Source organism: Corythoichthys intestinalis, chromosome 6 (genome assembly GCF_030265065.1).
Source record: "Corythoichthys intestinalis isolate RoL2023-P3 chromosome 6, ASM3026506v1, whole genome shotgun sequence".
In the NCBI taxonomy this organism is placed as follows: Eukaryota; Metazoa; Chordata; class Actinopteri; order Syngnathiformes; family Syngnathidae; genus Corythoichthys; species Corythoichthys intestinalis.
The window spans coordinates 54091741-54107421 of NC_080400.1; the positions used below are offsets into that span (position 1 = coordinate 54091741).

Sequence of the window (15681 nt, forward strand, 5' to 3'; positions counted from 1 at the left end):
TGGCCGAACAACACACCCTTTCACTTTGTTTTTACCGTATAGAAAGGTCTGCTTAGCAGAACTTCAAAAATTGACTTAAACTCTTGCTGTTCCTCCCCACGGAAATCTTTAGTAAAAGGCGAAAGATTTATACGGTCTGAAAAGGAACAAGAGTGTACTTCCTTGCATTTGACGGAACCGGCTGGGAGATGATCGGCGATAGCATTTTAACACAGGCTCTCAAGCGCTACAAACCAGTGGGGGGCGTGCCGAGTCGCACCGAGCAGCCAATCGTTTCGTCCCCAAGGAGGAATTTCACTGCAAATGTAGACCGTAGAAATCTGGAGACTCTAAGGATTGACCGTTGGCTCGAGTCTACAGCAGGGGTGCCCAAGTCGGGTCTTGGAGAGCCCCTATCCAGCTTGTTTTCCATGTCTCCCTCCTTTACACACCTGAACCAAATGATCAGTTCATCAGCAAGCTCTGCAGGAGCCTGATTATTTTGATTCAGGTGTGTCGGACAGTCGTGCACCCAGACCGGATGCGGAACTGTAGCCGGAGAAGGAGGCGGGGGCGGCGAAAACCGGAAGCCGAGGGCAAACGGGGTGCCGGTCCAGGCTACCTGACTGCGATCAACTGATTGCGCTTGCAAGACACCAGATTGGTGAAAACGTTTCCTCTCTACGGCCCTTTATGGAATACTTTGCCCACCCTTGCTGTAGACTCTACGGGCTGACCATTGGCTCGAATGTCCTCAGCGATCGGGCTCCAGCCAGTCGCAGGCTTCTCTAGATCCTACATTTTGGGCCAATGGCGGAGAACATGAGAGAGGCAAGGAGGGTGTTACTCTGAAGCTCAACACTGACAATTCCAGACCCACACCAGGGCCATGCAGTTTTTCATTGGCGCATTTCAAGTTTGATTTAACAGTAAATCAGGGGAGAGCGCGTACGCAGTCCCCCACTACCATAAATTTTGCAGTTGAGATTCCCACATTTGGGGAATTCATAAAGGTCATCGAAACTGGAGTTGTGCAATGGTTAAGACTCGCCTTAGGAAAACCACCTGCTTGATCATGGTGTCTCCCCTGCCAGGTAAGTATGAGTTGCACGCCTCTGCAAAGCCGAGGTCTTGAGCGCGCAGGCCATCTTCGTTCATGAGCTCGTTTGTTACACACCTATAAAATAGTAACAAACACTCATAATGGACAAGGCAACTACAGTAAAACTGTTAACGCACAACTAGTCGTCAACTGACTTGAACTTTAAATTAGCTTTAAAGAATGTGCAAAACAATCCCAGCATGCATTGCTGCTCCTCCAAAAGCTCAGCTGAAACGGTTGCCCGTACTCTGTCAATGTGCATGCGCCACTGAAAGCTCCAGATGCTTTGAAATTGTAGTTATTTCTCAAAGCTAGGACAACCTTCCACTCACTTTCCTGTTTGTTTGGTCAGGAATAGACACTGCTGCTGACATGTTAGGGTCCAACCCGGAATGGATGCTACGTGACTCTTCTGGGTTCAGACTGCAGGCATATCCGATTCCAGTCGGATTCCTCCTCCAATCAGATTTTTTTGAGCTGACTGTTCACACATTCTTTGTAAGGGTCCAAATCAGACCTGGGCCAGTTCAGAGGCCCACATTATTGACACACCTGACAGGTTCCTGTGGCAACAAAGACGTCATTCAGAGTAGAGTAAGGTCACGGACAGTCAAAACCCATCTGAGCTGCTCAGACAGAGAATATGGGATTTCGGCCGCCGCTCCTAACTGATTTCGTCACCGATTCGCTTTTCAGCAAGACTCGGTTTTGCTTTCACCAGTAGAAGGGGGCGCACCGTTCCTGGAGGTACTGCAATACCAGGTCGATGCATGGAGTGGACGGAGCAAGCCCCTATTCCATCTCCTAGGCCCAAAAATCAATTTAATATATGGTCCCCGGATAGGGGACGTATCAGATATTAAACTGATAAGAACAGATACTACACTTGATCTTAGCCAAAAGGCCGAGAAGCGATAACCACAAACTGGCACGAGGGACAGGCTCATTCCAGCCAATCCGGCCTAAAGTCATGGTCACACATGTCAAATGACAAAAGCAACACGCATACACAAAAAATCTATCAAGACGGTCCAGCTGCGGCCTGCAGTAGTCACAGGGGGCGCGGTTGGCGGATGACAAACGCTTGATCTGATCGGTCGTTGAAAGCAAGGGAAACAAGCTCAAGCTGGTCAGAAGAGGAGACCCAAAACCATTCGTTCCTCCAGCATCTAATTTTAGAACTAGTATAGTCATCCTTTAAATTCATTAGGTTAATTTTCGGCTAGGATTATAAAAGTCATAATGTTCCAAGGTCTAGTGAAGTTTAGTTGTGAAACCCCTTAAGTTAAGTTTAGCGTGAATCGTGGGTAATCAATTTCTTAGCCCCTCACACCCCAAGCTGTACTATTGGGGACGCCGGCGTCCCCTTGATTTCTCTGGGCCACAATGGCTGTTGTACTCGTCATAAAGACGTCATTTCTGGCCAGTATATAGACGAATAGTCGCTCTTTCATTCAACACCGGATGGCAGCACTGTCACATCTTCCCGCGGCGACTGAAAACATCCAGTCGAAGTTCGCGTCACTGGCCTCCACCTGACATCTGCAATGTTTCATATCAGGTCTGTGCTAGAATAATCCATTTTTTCAGAATTGCGTCGACAAAATGACATCACAACGACAAGACAGGGGTAGAAGAAGGTGTGGAACACCAGCAGAAGAGCATCCAGCCTTCTCTGAACTACATTTTGGGCCAATGGCGGTGGAACATGAGGAATGTATCCAGGGTGTGGCTCTGAAGCAGTTTGAAATCCCAGAGCATTTAGCCCATCGCTAACACGACAAGACTCACTTGGCCGAACAACACACCCTTTCACTTTGTTTTTACCGTATAGAAAGGTCTGCTTAGCAGAACTTCAAAAATTGACTCAAACTCTTGCTTTTCCTCCCCACGGAAATCTTTGGTAAAAGGCGAAAGATTTATAGGGTCTGAAAAGGAACAAGAGTGTACTGCCTTGCATTTGACGGAACCGGCTGTGAGATGATCGGCGATAGCATTTTAACACAGGCTCTCAAGCGCTACAAACCAGTGGGGGGCGTGCCGAGTCGCACCGAGCAGCCAATCGTTTCGTCCCCAAGGAGGAATTTCACTGCAAATGTAGACCGTAGAAATCTGGAGACTCTAAGGATTGACCGTTGGCTCGAGTCTACAGCAGGGGTGCCCAAGTCGGGTCTTGGAGAGCCCCTATCCAGCTTGTTTTCCATGTCTCCCTCCTTTACACACCTGAACCAAATGATCAGTTCATCAGCAAGCTCTGCAGAAGCCTGATTATTTTGATTCAGGTGTGTCGGACAGTCGTGCACCCAGACCGGATGCGGAACTGTAGCCGGAGAAGGAGGCGGGGGCGGCGAAAACCGGAAGCCGAGGGCAAACGGGGTGCCGGTCCAGGCTACCTGACTGCGATCAACTGATTGCGCTTGCAAGACACCAGATTGGTGAAAACGTTTCCTCTCTACGGCCCTTTATGGAATACTTTGCCCACCTTTGCTGTAGACTCTACGGGCTGACCATTGGCTCGAAAGTCCTCAGCGATCGGGCTCCAGCCAGTCGCAAGCTTCTCTAGATCCTACATTTTGGGCCAATGGCGGAGAACATGAGAGAGGCAAGGAAGGTGTTACTCTGAATCTGAACACTGACAATTCCAGACCCACACCAGGGCCATGCAGTTTTTCATTGGCGCATTTCAAGTTTGATTTAACAAGAAATCAGGGGAGAGCGCGTACGCAGTCCCCCACTACCATAAATTTTGCAGTTGAGATTCCCACATTTGGGGAATTCATAAAGGTCATCGAAACCGGAATTGTGCAATGGTTAAGACTCGCCTTAGGAAAACCACCTGCTTGATCATGGTGTCTCCCCTGCCAGGTAAGTATGAATTGCACGCCTCTGCAAAGCCGAGGTCTTGAGCGCGCAGGCCATCTTCGTTCATGAGCTCGTTTGTTACACACCTATAAAATAGTAACAAACACACATAATGGACAAGGCAACTACAGTAAAACTGTTAACGCACAACTAGTCGTCAACTGACTTGAACTTTAAATTAGCTTTAAAGAATGTGCAAAACAATCCCAGCATGCATTGCTGCTCCTCCAAAAGCTCAGCTGAAACGGTTGCCCGTACTCTGTCAATGTGCATGCGCCACTGAAAGCTCCAGATGCTTTGAAATTGTAGTTATTTCTCAAAGCTAGGACAACCTTCCACTCACTTTCCTGTTTGTTTGGTCAGGAATAGACACTGCTGCTGACATGTTAGGGTCCAACCCGGAATGGATGCTACGTGACTCTTCTGGGTTCAGACTGCAGGCATATCCGATTCCAGTCGGATTCCTCCTCCAATCAGATTTTTTTGAGCTGACTGTTCACACATTCTTTGTAAGTGTCCAAATCAGACCTGGGCCAGTTCAGAGGCCCACATTATTGACACACCTGACAGGTTCCTGTGGCAACAAAGACGTCATTCAGAGCAGAGTAAGGTCACGGACAGTCAAAACCCATCTGAGCTGCTCAGACAGAGAATATTGGATTTCGGCCGCCGCTCCTAACTGATTTCGTCACCGATTCGCTTTTCAGCAAGACTCGGTTTTGCTTTCACCAGTAGAAGGGGGCGCACCGTTCCTGGAGGTACTGCAATACCAGGTCGATGCATGGAGTGGACGGAGCAAGCCCCTATTCCATCTCCTAGGCCCAAAAATCAATTTAATATATGGTCCCCGGATAGGGGACGTATCAGATATTAAACTGATAAGAACAGATACTACACTTGATCTTAGCCAAAAGGCCGAGAAGCGATAACCACAAACTGGCACCAGGGACAGGCTCATTCCAGCCAATCCGGCCTAAAGTCATGGTCACACATGTCAAATGACAAAAGCAACACACATACACAAAAAATCTATCAAGACGGTCCAGCTGCGGCCTGCAGTAGTCACAGGGGGCGCGGTTGGCGGATGACAAACGCTTGATCTGATCGGTCGTTGAAAGCAAGGGAAACAAGCTCAAGCTGGTCAGAAGAGAAGACCCAAAACCATTCGTTCCTCCAGCATCTAATTTTAGAACTAGTATAGTCATCCTTTAAATTCATATGGTTAATTTTTGGCTAGGATTATAAAAGTCATAATGTTCCAAGGTCTAGTGAAGTTTAGTTGTGAAACCCCTTAAGTTAAGTTTAGAGTGAATCGTGGGTAATCAATTTCTTAGCCCCTCACACCCCAAGCTGTACTATTGGGGACGCCGGCGTCCCCTTGATTTCTCTGGGCCACAATGGCTGTTGTACTCGTCATAAAGACGTCATTTCTGGCCAGTATATAGACGAATAGTCGCTCTTTCATTCAACACCGGATGGCAGCACTGTCACATCTTCCCGCGGCGACTGAAAACATCCAGTCGAAGTTCGCGTCACTGGCCTCCACCTGACATCTGCAATGTTTCATATCAGGTCTGTGCTAGAATAATCCATTTTTTCAGAATTGCGTCGACAAAATGACATCACAACGACAAGACAGGGGTAGAAGAAGGTGTGGAACACCAGCAGAAGAGCATCCAGCCTTCTCTGAACTACATTTTGGGCCAATGGCGGTGGAACATGAGGAATGTATCCAGGGTGTGGCTCTGAAGCAGTTTGAAATCCCGGAGCATTTAGCCCATCGCTAACACGACAAGACTCACTTGGCCGAACAACACACCCTTTCACTTTGTTTTTACCGTATAGAAAGGTCTGCTTAGCAGAACTTCAAAAATTGACTTAAACTCTTGCTGTTCCTCCCCACGGAAATCTTTAGTAAAAGGCGAAAGATTTATACGGTCTGAAAAGGAACAAGAGTGTACTTCCTTGCATTTGACGGAACCGGCTGGGAGATGATCGGCGATAGCATTTTAACACAGGCTCTCAAGCGCTACAAACCAGTGGGGGGCGTGCCGAGTCGCACCGAGCAGCCAATCGTTTCGTCCCCAAGGAGGAATTTCACTGCAAATGTAGACCGTAGAAATCTGGAGACTCTAAGGATTGACCGTTGGCTCGAGTCTACAGCAGGGGTGCCCAAGTCGGGTCTTGGAGAGCCCCTATCCAGCTTGTTTTCCATGTCTCCCTCCTTTACACACCTGAACCAAATGATCAGTTCATCAGCAAGCTCTGCAGGAGCCTGATTATTTTGATTCAGGTGTGTCGGACAGTCGTGCACCCAGACCGGATGCGGAACTGTAGCCGGAGAAGGAGGCGGGGGCGGCGAAAACCGGAAGCCGAGGGCAAACGGGGTGCCGGTCCAGGCTACCTGACTGCGATCAACTGATTGCGCTTGCAAGACACCAGATTGGTGAAAACGTTTCCTCTCTACGGCCCTTTATGGAATACTTTGCCCACCCTTGCTGTAGACTCTACGGGCTGACCATTGGCTCGAATGTCCTCAGCGATCGGGCTCCAGCCAGTCGCAGGCTTCTCTAGATCCTACATTTTGGGCCAATGGCGGAGAACATGAGAGAGGCAAGGAGGGTGTTACTCTGAAGCTCAACACTGACAATTCCAGACCCACACCAGGGCCATGCAGTTTTTCATTGGCGCATTTCAAGTTTGATTTAACAGTAAATCAGGGGAGAGCGCGTACGCAGTCCCCCACTACCATAAATTTTGCAGTTGAGATTCCCACATTTGGGGAATTCATAAAGGTCATCGAAACTGGAGTTGTGCAATGGTTAAGACTCGCCTTAGGAAAACCACCTGCTTGATCATGGTGTCTCCCCTGCCAGGTAAGTATGAGTTGCACGCCTCTGCAAAGCCGAGGTCTTGAGCGCGCAGGCCATCTTCGTTCATGAGCTCGTTTGTTACACACCTATAAAATAGTAACAAACACTCATAATGGACAAGGCAACTACAGTAAAACTGTTAACGCACAACTAGTCGTCAACTGACTTGAACTTTAAATTAGCTTTAAAGAATGTGCAAAACAATCCCAGCATGCATTGCTGCTCCTCCAAAAGCTCAGCTGAAACGGTTGCCCGTACTCTGTCAATGTGCATGCGCCACTGAAAGCTACAGATGCTTTGAAATTGTAGTTATTTCTCAAAGCTAGGACAACCTTCCACTCACTTTCCTGTTTGTTTGGTCAGGAATAGACACTGCTGCTGACATGTTAGGGTCCAACCCGGAATGGATGCTACGTGACTCTTCTGGGTTCAGACTGCAGGCATATCCGATTCCAGTCGGATTCCTCCTCCAATCAGATTTTTTTGAGCTGACTGTTCACACATTCTTTGTAAGGGTCCAAATCAGACCTGGGCCAGTTCAGAGGCCCACATTATTGACACACCTGACAGGTTCCTGTGGCAACAAAGACGTCATTCAGAGTAGAGTAAGGTCACGGACAGTCAAAACCCATCTGAGCTGCTCAGACAGAGAATATTGGATTTCGGCCGCCGCTCCTAACTGATTTCGTCACCGATTCGCTTTTCAGCAAGACTCGGTTTTGCTTTCACCAGTAGAAGGGGGCGCACCGTTCCTGGAGGTACTGCAATACCAGGTCGATGCATGGAGTGGACGGAGCAAGCCCCTATTCCATCTCCTAGGCCCAAAAATCAATTTAATATATGGTCCCCGGATAGGGGACGTATCAGATATTAAACTGATAAGAACAGATACTACACTTGATCTTAGCCAAAAGGCCGAGAAGCGATAACCACAAACTGGCACGAGGGACAGGCTCATTCCAGCCAATCCGGCCTAAAGTCATGGTCACACATGTCAAATGACAAAAGCAACACGCATACACAAAAAATCTATCAAGACGGTCCAGCTGCGGCCTGCAGTAGTCACAGGGGGCGCGGTTGGCGGATGACAAACGCTTGATCTGATCGGTCGTTGAAAGCAAGGGAAACAAGCTCAAGCTGGTCAGAAGAGGAGACCCAAAACCATTCGTTCCTCCAGCATCTAATTTTAGAACTAGTATAGTCATCCTTTAAATTCATATGGTTAATTTTTGGCTAGGATTATAAAAGTCATAATGTTCCAAGGTCTAGTGAAGTTTAGTTGTGAAACCCCTTAAGTTAAGTTTAGAGTGAATCGTGGGTAATCAATTTCTTAGCCCCTCACACCCCAAGCTGTACTATTGGGGACGCCGGCGTCCCCTTGATTTCTCTGGGCCACAATGGCTGTTGTACTCGTCATAAAGACGTCATTTCTGGCCAGTATATAGACGAATAGTCGCTCTTTCATTCAACACCGGATGGCAGCACTGTCACATCTTCCCGCGGCGACTGAAAACATCCAGTCGAAGTTCGCGTCACTGGCCTCCACCTGACATCTGCAATGTTTCATATCAGGTCTGTGCTAGAATAATCCATTTTTTCAGAATTGCGTCGACAAAATGACATCACAACGACAAGACAGGGGTAGAAGAAGGTGTGGAACACCAGCAGAAGAGCATCCAGCCTTCTCTGAACTACATTTTGGGCCAATGGCGGTGGAACATGAGGAATGTATCCAGGGTGTGGCTCTGAAGCAGTTTGAAATCCCGGAGCATTTAGCCCATCGCTAACACGACAAGACTCACTTGGCCGAACAACACACCCTTTCACTTTGTTTTTACCGTATAGAAAGGTCTGCTTAGCAGAACTTCAAAAATTGACTTAAACTCTTGCTGTTCCTCCCCACGGAAATCTTTAGTAAAAGGCGAAAGATTTATACGGTCTGAAAAGGAACAAGAGTGTACTTCCTTGCATTTGACGGAACCGGCTGGGAGATGATCGGCGATAGCATTTTAACACAGGCTCTCAAGCGCTACAAACCAGTGGGGGGCGTGCCGAGTCGCACCGAGCAGCCAATCGTTTCGTCCCCAAGGAGGAATTTCACTGCAAATGTAGACCGTAGAAATCTGGAGACTCTAAGGATTGACCGTTGGCTCGAGTCTACAGCAGGGGTGCCCAAGTCGGGTCTTGGAGAGCCCCTATCCAGCTTGTTTTCCATGTCTCCCTCCTTTACACACCTGAACCAAATGATCAGTTCATCAGCAAGCTCTGCAGGAGCCTGATTATTTTGATTCAGGTGTGTCGGACAGTCGTGCACCCAGACCGGATGCGGAACTGTAGCCGGAGAAGGAGGCGGGGGCGGCGAAAACCGGAAGCCGAGGGCAAACGGGGTGCCGGTCCAGGCTACCTGACTGCGATCAACTGATTGCGCTTGCAAGACACCAGATTGGTGAAAACGTTTCCTCTCTACGGCCCTTTATGGAATACTTTGCCCACCCTTGCTGTAGACTCTACGGGCTGACCATTGGCTCGAATGTCCTCAGCGATCGGGCTCCAGCCAGTCGCAGGCTTCTCTAGATCCTACATTTTGGGCCAATGGCGGAGAACATGAGAGAGGCAAGGAGGGTGTTACTCTGAAGCTCAACACTGACAATTCCAGACCCACACCAGGGCCATGCAGTTTTTCATTGGCGCATTTCAAGTTTGATTTAACAGTAAATCAGGGGAGAGCGCGTACGCAGTCCCCCACTACCATAAATTTTGCAGTTGAGATTCCCACATTTGGGGAATTCATAAAGGTCATCGAAACTGGAGTTGTGCAATGGTTAAGACTCGCCTTAGGAAAACCACCTGCTTGATCATGGTGTCTCCCCTGCCAGGTAAGTATGAGTTGCACGCCTCTGCAAAGCCGAGGTCTTGAGCGCGCAGGCCATCTTCGTTCATGAGCTCGTTTGTTACACACCTATAAAATAGTAACAAACACTCATAATGGACAAGGCAACTACAGTAAAACTGTTAACGCACAACTAGTCGTCAACTGACTTGAACTTTAAATTAGCTTTAAAGAATGTGCAAAACAATCCCAGCATGCATTGCTGCTCCTCCAAAAGCTCAGCTGAAACGGTTGCCCGTACTCTGTCAATGTGCATGCGCCACTGAAAGCTCCAGATGCTTTGAAATTGTAGTTATTTCTCAAAGCTAGGACAACCTTCCACTCACTTTCCTGTTTGTTTGGTCAGGAATAGACACTGCTGCTGACATGTTAGGGTCCAACCCGGAATGGATGCTACGTGACTCTTCTGGGTTCAGACTGCAGGCATATCCGATTCCAGTCGGATTCCTCCTCCAATCAGATTTTTTTGAGCTGACTGTTCACACATTCTTTGTAAGGGTCCAAATCAGACCTGGGCCAGTTCAGAGGCCCACATTATTGACACACCTGACAGGTTCCTGTGGCAACAAAGACGTCATTCAGAGTAGAGTAAGGTCACGGACAGTCAAAACCCATCTGAGCTGCTCAGACAGAGAATATGGGATTTCGGCCGCCGCTCCTAACTGATTTCGTCACCGATTCGCTTTTCAGCAAGACTCGGTTTTGCTTTCACCAGTAGAAGGGGGCGCACCGTTCCTGGAGGTACTGCAATACCAGGTCGATGCATGGAGTGGACGGAGCAAGCCCCTATTCCATCTCCTAGGCCCAAAAATCAATTTAATATATGGTCCCCGGATAGGGGACGTATCAGATATTAAACTGATAAGAACAGATACTACACTTGATCTTAGCCAAAAGGCCGAGAAGCGATAACCACAAACTGGCACGAGGGACAGGCTCATTCCAGCCAATCCGGCCTAAAGTCATGGTCACACATGTCAAATGACAAAAGCAACACGCATACACAAAAAATCTATCAAGACGGTCCAGCTGCGGCCTGCAGTAGTCACAGGGGGCGCGGTTGGCGGATGACAAACGCTTGATCTGATCGGTCGTTGAAAGCAAGGGAAACAAGCTCAAGCTGGTCAGAAGAGGAGACCCAAAACCATTCGTTCCTCCAGCATCTAATTTTAGAACTAGTATAGTCATCCTTTAAATTCATATGGTTAATTTTTGGCTAGGATTATAAAAGTCATAATGTTCCAAGGTCTAGTGAAGTTTAGTTGTGAAACCCCTTAAGTTAAGTTTAGAGTGAATCGTGGGTAATCAATTTCTTAGCCCCTCACACCCCAAGCTGTACTATTGGGGACGCCGGCGTCCCCTTGATTTCTCTGGGCCACAATGGCTGTTGTACTCGTCATAAAGACGTCATTTCTGGCCAGTATATAGACGAATAGTCGCTCTTTCATTCAACACCGGATGGCAGCACTGTCACATCTTCCCGCGGCGACTGAAAACATCCAGTCGAAGTTCGCGTCACTGGCCTCCACCTGACATCTGCAATGTTTCATATCAGGTCTGTGCTAGAATAATCCATTTTTTCAGAATTGCGTCGACAAAATGACATCACAACGACAAGACAGGGGTAGAAGAAGGTGTGGAACACCAGCAGAAGAGCATCCAGCCTTCTCTGAACTACATTTTGGGCCAATGGCGGTGGAACATGAGGAATGTATCCAGGGTGTGGCTCTGAAGCAGTTTGAAATCCCGGAGCATTTAGCCCATCGCTAACACGACAAGACTCACTTGGCCGAACAACACACCCTTTCACTTTGTTTTTACCGTATAGAAAGGTCTGCTTAGCAGAACTTCAAAAATTGACTTAAACTCTTGCTGTTCCTCCCCACGGAAATCTTTAGTAAAAGGCGAAAGATTTATACGGTCTGAAAAGGAACAAGAGTGTACTTCCTTGCATTTGACGGAACCGGCTGGGAGATGATCGGCGATAGCATTTTAACACAGGCTCTCAAGCGCTACAAACCAGTGGGGGGCGTGCCGAGTCGCACCGAGCAGCCAATCGTTTCGTCCCCAAGGAGGAATTTCACTGCAAATGTAGACCGTAGAAATCTGGAGACTCTAAGGATTGACCGTTGGCTCGAGTCTACAGCAGGGGTGCCCAAGTCGGGTCTTGGAGAGCCCCTATCCAGCTTGTTTTCCATGTCTCCCTCCTTTACACACCTGAACCAAATGATCAGTTCATCAGCAAGCTCTGCAGGAGCCTGATTATTTTGATTCAGGTGTGTCGGACAGTCGTGCACCCAGACCGGATGCGGAACTGTAGCCGGAGAAGGAGGCGGGGGCGGCGAAAACCGGAAGCCGAGGGCAAACGGGGTGCCGGTCCAGGCTACCTGACTGCGATCAACTGATTGCGCTTGCAAGACACCAGATTGGTGAAAACGTTTCCTCTCTACGGCCCTTTATGGAATACTTTGCCCACCCTTGCTGTAGACTCTACGGGCTGACCATTGGCTCGAATGTCCTCAGCGATCGGGCTCCAGCCAGTCGCAGGCTTCTCTAGATCCTACATTTTGGGCCAATGGCGGAGAACATGAGAGAGGCAAGGAGGGTGTTACTCTGAAGCTCAACACTGACAATTCCAGACCCACACCAGGGCCATGCAGTTTTTCATTGGCGCATTTCAAGTTTGATTTAACAGTAAATCAGGGGAGAGCGCGTACGCAGTCCCCCACTACCATAAATTTTGCAGTTGAGATTCCCACATTTGGGGAATTCATAAAGGTCATCGAAACTGGAGTTGTGCAATGGTTAAGACTCGCCTTAGGAAAACCACCTGCTTGATCATGGTGTCTCCCCTGCCAGGTAAGTATGAGTTGCACGCCTCTGCAAAGCCGAGGTCTTGAGCGCGCAGGCCATCTTCGTTCATGAGCTCGTTTGTTACACACCTATAAAATAGTAACAAACACTCATAATGGACAAGGCAACTACAGTAAAACTGTTAACGCACAACTAGTCGTCAACTGACTTGAACTTTAAATTAGCTTTAAAGAATGTGCAAAACAATCCCAGCATGCATTGCTGCTCCTCCAAAAGCTCAGCTGAAACGGTTGCCCGTACTCTGTCAATGTGCATGCGCCACTGAAAGCTCCAGATGCTTTGAAATTGTAGTTATTTCTCAAAGCTAGGACAACCTTCCACTCACTTTCCTGTTTGTTTGGTCAGGAATAGACACTGCTGCTGACATGTTAGGGTCCAACCCGGAATGGATGCTACGTGACTCTTCTGGGTTCAGACTGCAGGCATATCCGATTCCAGTCGGATTCCTCCTCCAATCAGATTTTTTTGAGCTGACTGTTCACACATTCTTTGTAAGGGTCCAAATCAGACCTGGGCCAGTTCAGAGGCCCACATTATTGACACACCTGACAGGTTCCTGTGGCAACAAAGACGTCATTCAGAGTAGAGTAAGGTCACGGACAGTCAAAACCCATCTGAGCTGCTCAGACAGAGAATATGGGATTTCGGCCGCCGCTCCTAACTGATTTCGTCACCGATTCGCTTTTCAGCAAGACTCGGTTTTGCTTTCACCAGTAGAAGGGGGCGCACCGTTCCTGGAGGTACTGCAATACCAGGTCGATGCATGGAGTGGACGGAGCAAGCCCCTATTCCATCTCCTAGGCCCAAAAATCAATTTAATATATGGTCCCCGGATAGGGGACGTATCAGATATTAAACTGATAAGAACAGATACTACACTTGATCTTAGCCAAAAGGCCGAGAAGCGATAACCACAAACTGGCACGAGGGACAGGCTCATTCCAGCCAATCCGGCCTAAAGTCATGGTCACACATGTCAAATGACAAAAGCAACACGCATACACAAAAATCTATCAAGACGGTCCAGCTGCGGCCTGCAGTAGTCACAGGGGGCGCGGTTGGCGGATGACAAACGCTTGATCTGATCGGTCGTTGAAAGCAAGGGAAACAAGCTCAAGCTGGTCAGAAGAGGAGACCCAAAACCATTCGTTCCTCCAGCATCTAATTTTAGAACTAGTATAGTCATCCTTTAAATTCATATGGTTAATTTTTGGCTAGGATTATAAAAGTCATAATGTTCCAAGGTCTAGTGAAGTTTAGTTGTGAAACCCCTTAAGTTAAGTTTAGAGTGAATCGTGGGTAATCAATTTCTTAGCCCCTCACACCCCAAGCTGTACTATTGGGGACGCCGGCGTCCCCTTGATTTCTCTGGGCCACAATGGCTGTTGTACTCGTCATAAAGACGTCATTTCTGGCCAGTATATAGACGAATAGTCGCTCTTTCATTCAACACCGGATGGCAGCACTGTAACATCTTCCCGCGGCGACTGAAAACATCCAGTCGAAGTTCGCGTCACTGGCCTCCACCTGACATCTGCAATGTTTCATATCAGGTCTGTGCTAGAATAATCCATTTTTTCAGAATTGCGTCGACAAAATGACATCACAACGACAAGACAGGGGTAGAAGAAGGTGTGGAACACCAGCAGAAGAGCATCCAGTCTTCTCTGAACTACATTTTGGGCCAATGGCGGTGGAACATGAGGAATGTATCCAGGGTGTGGCTCTGAAGCAGTTTGAAATCCCGGAGCATTTAGCCCATCGCTAACACGACAAGACTCACTTGGCCGAACAACACACCCTTTCACTTTGTTTTTACCGTATAGAAAGGTCTGCTTAGCAGAACTTCAAAAATTGACTCAAACTCTTGCTGTTCCTCCCCACGGAAATCTTTAGTAAAAGGCGAAAGATTTATACGGTCTGAAAAGGAACAAGAGTGTACTTCCTTGCATTTGACGGAACCGGCTGGGAGATGATCGGCGATAGCATTTTAACACAGGCTCTCAAGCGCTACAAACCAGTGGGGGGCGTGCCGAGTCGCACCGAGCAGCCAATCGTTTCGTCCCCAAGGAGGAATTTCACTGCAAATGTAGACCGTAGAAATCTGGAGACTCTAAGGATTGACCGTTGGCTCGAGTCTACAGCAGGGGTGCCCAAGTCGGGTCTTGGAGAGCCCCTATCCAGCTTGTTTTCCATGTCTCCCTCCTTTACACACCTGAACCAAATGATCAGTTCATCAGCAAGCTCTGCAGGAGCCTGATTATTTTGATTCAGGTGTGTCGGACAGTCGTGCACCCAGACCGGATGCGGAACTGTAGCCGGAGAAGGAGGCGGGGGCGGCGAAAACCGGAAGCCGAGGGCAAACGGGGTGCCGGTCCAGGCTACCTGACTGCGATCAACTGATTGCGCTTGCAAGACACCAGATTGGTGAAAACGTTTCCTCTCTACGGCCCTTTATGGAATACTTTGCCCACCCTTGCTGTAGACTCTACGGGCTGACCATTGGCTCGAATGTCCTCAGCGATCGGGCTCCAGCCAGTCGCAGGCTTCTCTAGATCCTACATTTTGGGCCAATGGCGGAGAACATGAGAGAGGCAAGGAGGGTGTTACTCTGAAGCTCAACACTGACAATTCCAGACCCACACCAGGGCCATGCAGTTTTTCATTGGCGCATTTCAAGTTTGATTTAACAGTAAATCAGGGGAGAGCGCGTACGCAGTCCCCCACTACCATAAATTTTGCAGTTGAGATTCCCACATTTGGGGAATTCATAAAGGTCATCGAAACTGGAGTTGTGCAATGGTTAAGACTCGCCTTAGGAAAACCACCTGCTTGATCATGGTGTCTCCCCTGCCAGGTAAGTATGAGTTGCACGCCTCTGCAAAGCCGAGGTCTTGAGCGCGCAGGCCATCTTCGTTCATGAGCTCGTTTGTTACACACCTATAAAATAGTAACAAACACTCATAATGGACAAGGCAACTACAGTAAAACTGTTAACGCACAACTAGTCGTCAACTGACTTGAACTTTAAATTAGCTTTAAAGAATGTGCAAAACAATCCCAGCATGCATTGCTGCTCCTCCAAAAGCTCAGCTGAAACG

The 15681-nt window shown here is 48.3% G+C and overlaps 17 non-coding genes across 17 annotated transcripts; all 17 read right to left on the reverse strand.

Annotated features, from left to right (window-relative positions):
• Window positions 1-44: 44 nt before the first annotated feature.
• LOC130918189 (U5 spliceosomal RNA) lies at window positions 45-156 on the reverse strand. Its single transcript, XR_009063640.1, has one exon. It is a non-coding gene; the product is annotated as a U5 spliceosomal RNA (small nuclear RNA).
• A 758-nt stretch (window positions 157-914) lies between these two features.
• LOC130918284 (U1 spliceosomal RNA) lies at window positions 915-1081 on the reverse strand. The gene has a single exon (XR_009063729.1). It is a non-coding gene; the product is annotated as a U1 spliceosomal RNA (small nuclear RNA).
• Window positions 1082-1806: 725 nt separating this feature from the next.
• On the reverse strand, window positions 1807-1997 carry LOC130918129 (U2 spliceosomal RNA). The gene has a single exon (XR_009063583.1). It is a non-coding gene; the product is annotated as a U2 spliceosomal RNA (small nuclear RNA).
• A 920-nt stretch (window positions 1998-2917) lies between these two features.
• LOC130918244 (U5 spliceosomal RNA) lies at window positions 2918-3029 on the reverse strand. Its single transcript, XR_009063692.1, has one exon. It is a non-coding gene; the product is annotated as a U5 spliceosomal RNA (small nuclear RNA).
• Window positions 3030-3787: 758 nt separating this feature from the next.
• LOC130918270 (U1 spliceosomal RNA) lies at window positions 3788-3954 on the reverse strand. The gene has a single exon (XR_009063715.1). It is a non-coding gene; the product is annotated as a U1 spliceosomal RNA (small nuclear RNA).
• Window positions 3955-4679: 725 nt separating this feature from the next.
• On the reverse strand, window positions 4680-4870 carry LOC130918130 (U2 spliceosomal RNA). The gene has a single exon (XR_009063584.1). It is a non-coding gene; the product is annotated as a U2 spliceosomal RNA (small nuclear RNA).
• A 920-nt stretch (window positions 4871-5790) lies between these two features.
• LOC130918190 (U5 spliceosomal RNA) lies at window positions 5791-5902 on the reverse strand. The gene has a single exon (XR_009063641.1). It is a non-coding gene; the product is annotated as a U5 spliceosomal RNA (small nuclear RNA).
• A 758-nt stretch (window positions 5903-6660) lies between these two features.
• LOC130918286 (U1 spliceosomal RNA) lies at window positions 6661-6827 on the reverse strand. The gene has a single exon (XR_009063731.1). It is a non-coding gene; the product is annotated as a U1 spliceosomal RNA (small nuclear RNA).
• A 725-nt stretch (window positions 6828-7552) lies between these two features.
• LOC130918131 (U2 spliceosomal RNA) lies at window positions 7553-7743 on the reverse strand. The gene has a single exon (XR_009063585.1). It is a non-coding gene; the product is annotated as a U2 spliceosomal RNA (small nuclear RNA).
• A 920-nt stretch (window positions 7744-8663) lies between these two features.
• On the reverse strand, window positions 8664-8775 carry LOC130918193 (U5 spliceosomal RNA). The gene has a single exon (XR_009063643.1). It is a non-coding gene; the product is annotated as a U5 spliceosomal RNA (small nuclear RNA).
• A 758-nt stretch (window positions 8776-9533) lies between these two features.
• On the reverse strand, window positions 9534-9700 carry LOC130918287 (U1 spliceosomal RNA). Its single transcript, XR_009063732.1, has one exon. It is a non-coding gene; the product is annotated as a U1 spliceosomal RNA (small nuclear RNA).
• Window positions 9701-10425: 725 nt separating this feature from the next.
• LOC130918132 (U2 spliceosomal RNA) lies at window positions 10426-10616 on the reverse strand. The gene has a single exon (XR_009063586.1). It is a non-coding gene; the product is annotated as a U2 spliceosomal RNA (small nuclear RNA).
• Window positions 10617-11536: 920 nt separating this feature from the next.
• On the reverse strand, window positions 11537-11648 carry LOC130918194 (U5 spliceosomal RNA). Its single transcript, XR_009063644.1, has one exon. It is a non-coding gene; the product is annotated as a U5 spliceosomal RNA (small nuclear RNA).
• Window positions 11649-12406: 758 nt separating this feature from the next.
• LOC130918288 (U1 spliceosomal RNA) lies at window positions 12407-12573 on the reverse strand. Its single transcript, XR_009063733.1, has one exon. It is a non-coding gene; the product is annotated as a U1 spliceosomal RNA (small nuclear RNA).
• A 725-nt stretch (window positions 12574-13298) lies between these two features.
• Window positions 13299-13489, reverse strand: LOC130918133 (U2 spliceosomal RNA). The gene has a single exon (XR_009063587.1). It is a non-coding gene; the product is annotated as a U2 spliceosomal RNA (small nuclear RNA).
• A 919-nt stretch (window positions 13490-14408) lies between these two features.
• LOC130918205 (U5 spliceosomal RNA) lies at window positions 14409-14520 on the reverse strand. Its single transcript, XR_009063655.1, has one exon. It is a non-coding gene; the product is annotated as a U5 spliceosomal RNA (small nuclear RNA).
• A 758-nt stretch (window positions 14521-15278) lies between these two features.
• LOC130918289 (U1 spliceosomal RNA) lies at window positions 15279-15445 on the reverse strand. The gene has a single exon (XR_009063734.1). It is a non-coding gene; the product is annotated as a U1 spliceosomal RNA (small nuclear RNA).
• Window positions 15446-15681: the final 236 nt, after the last annotated feature.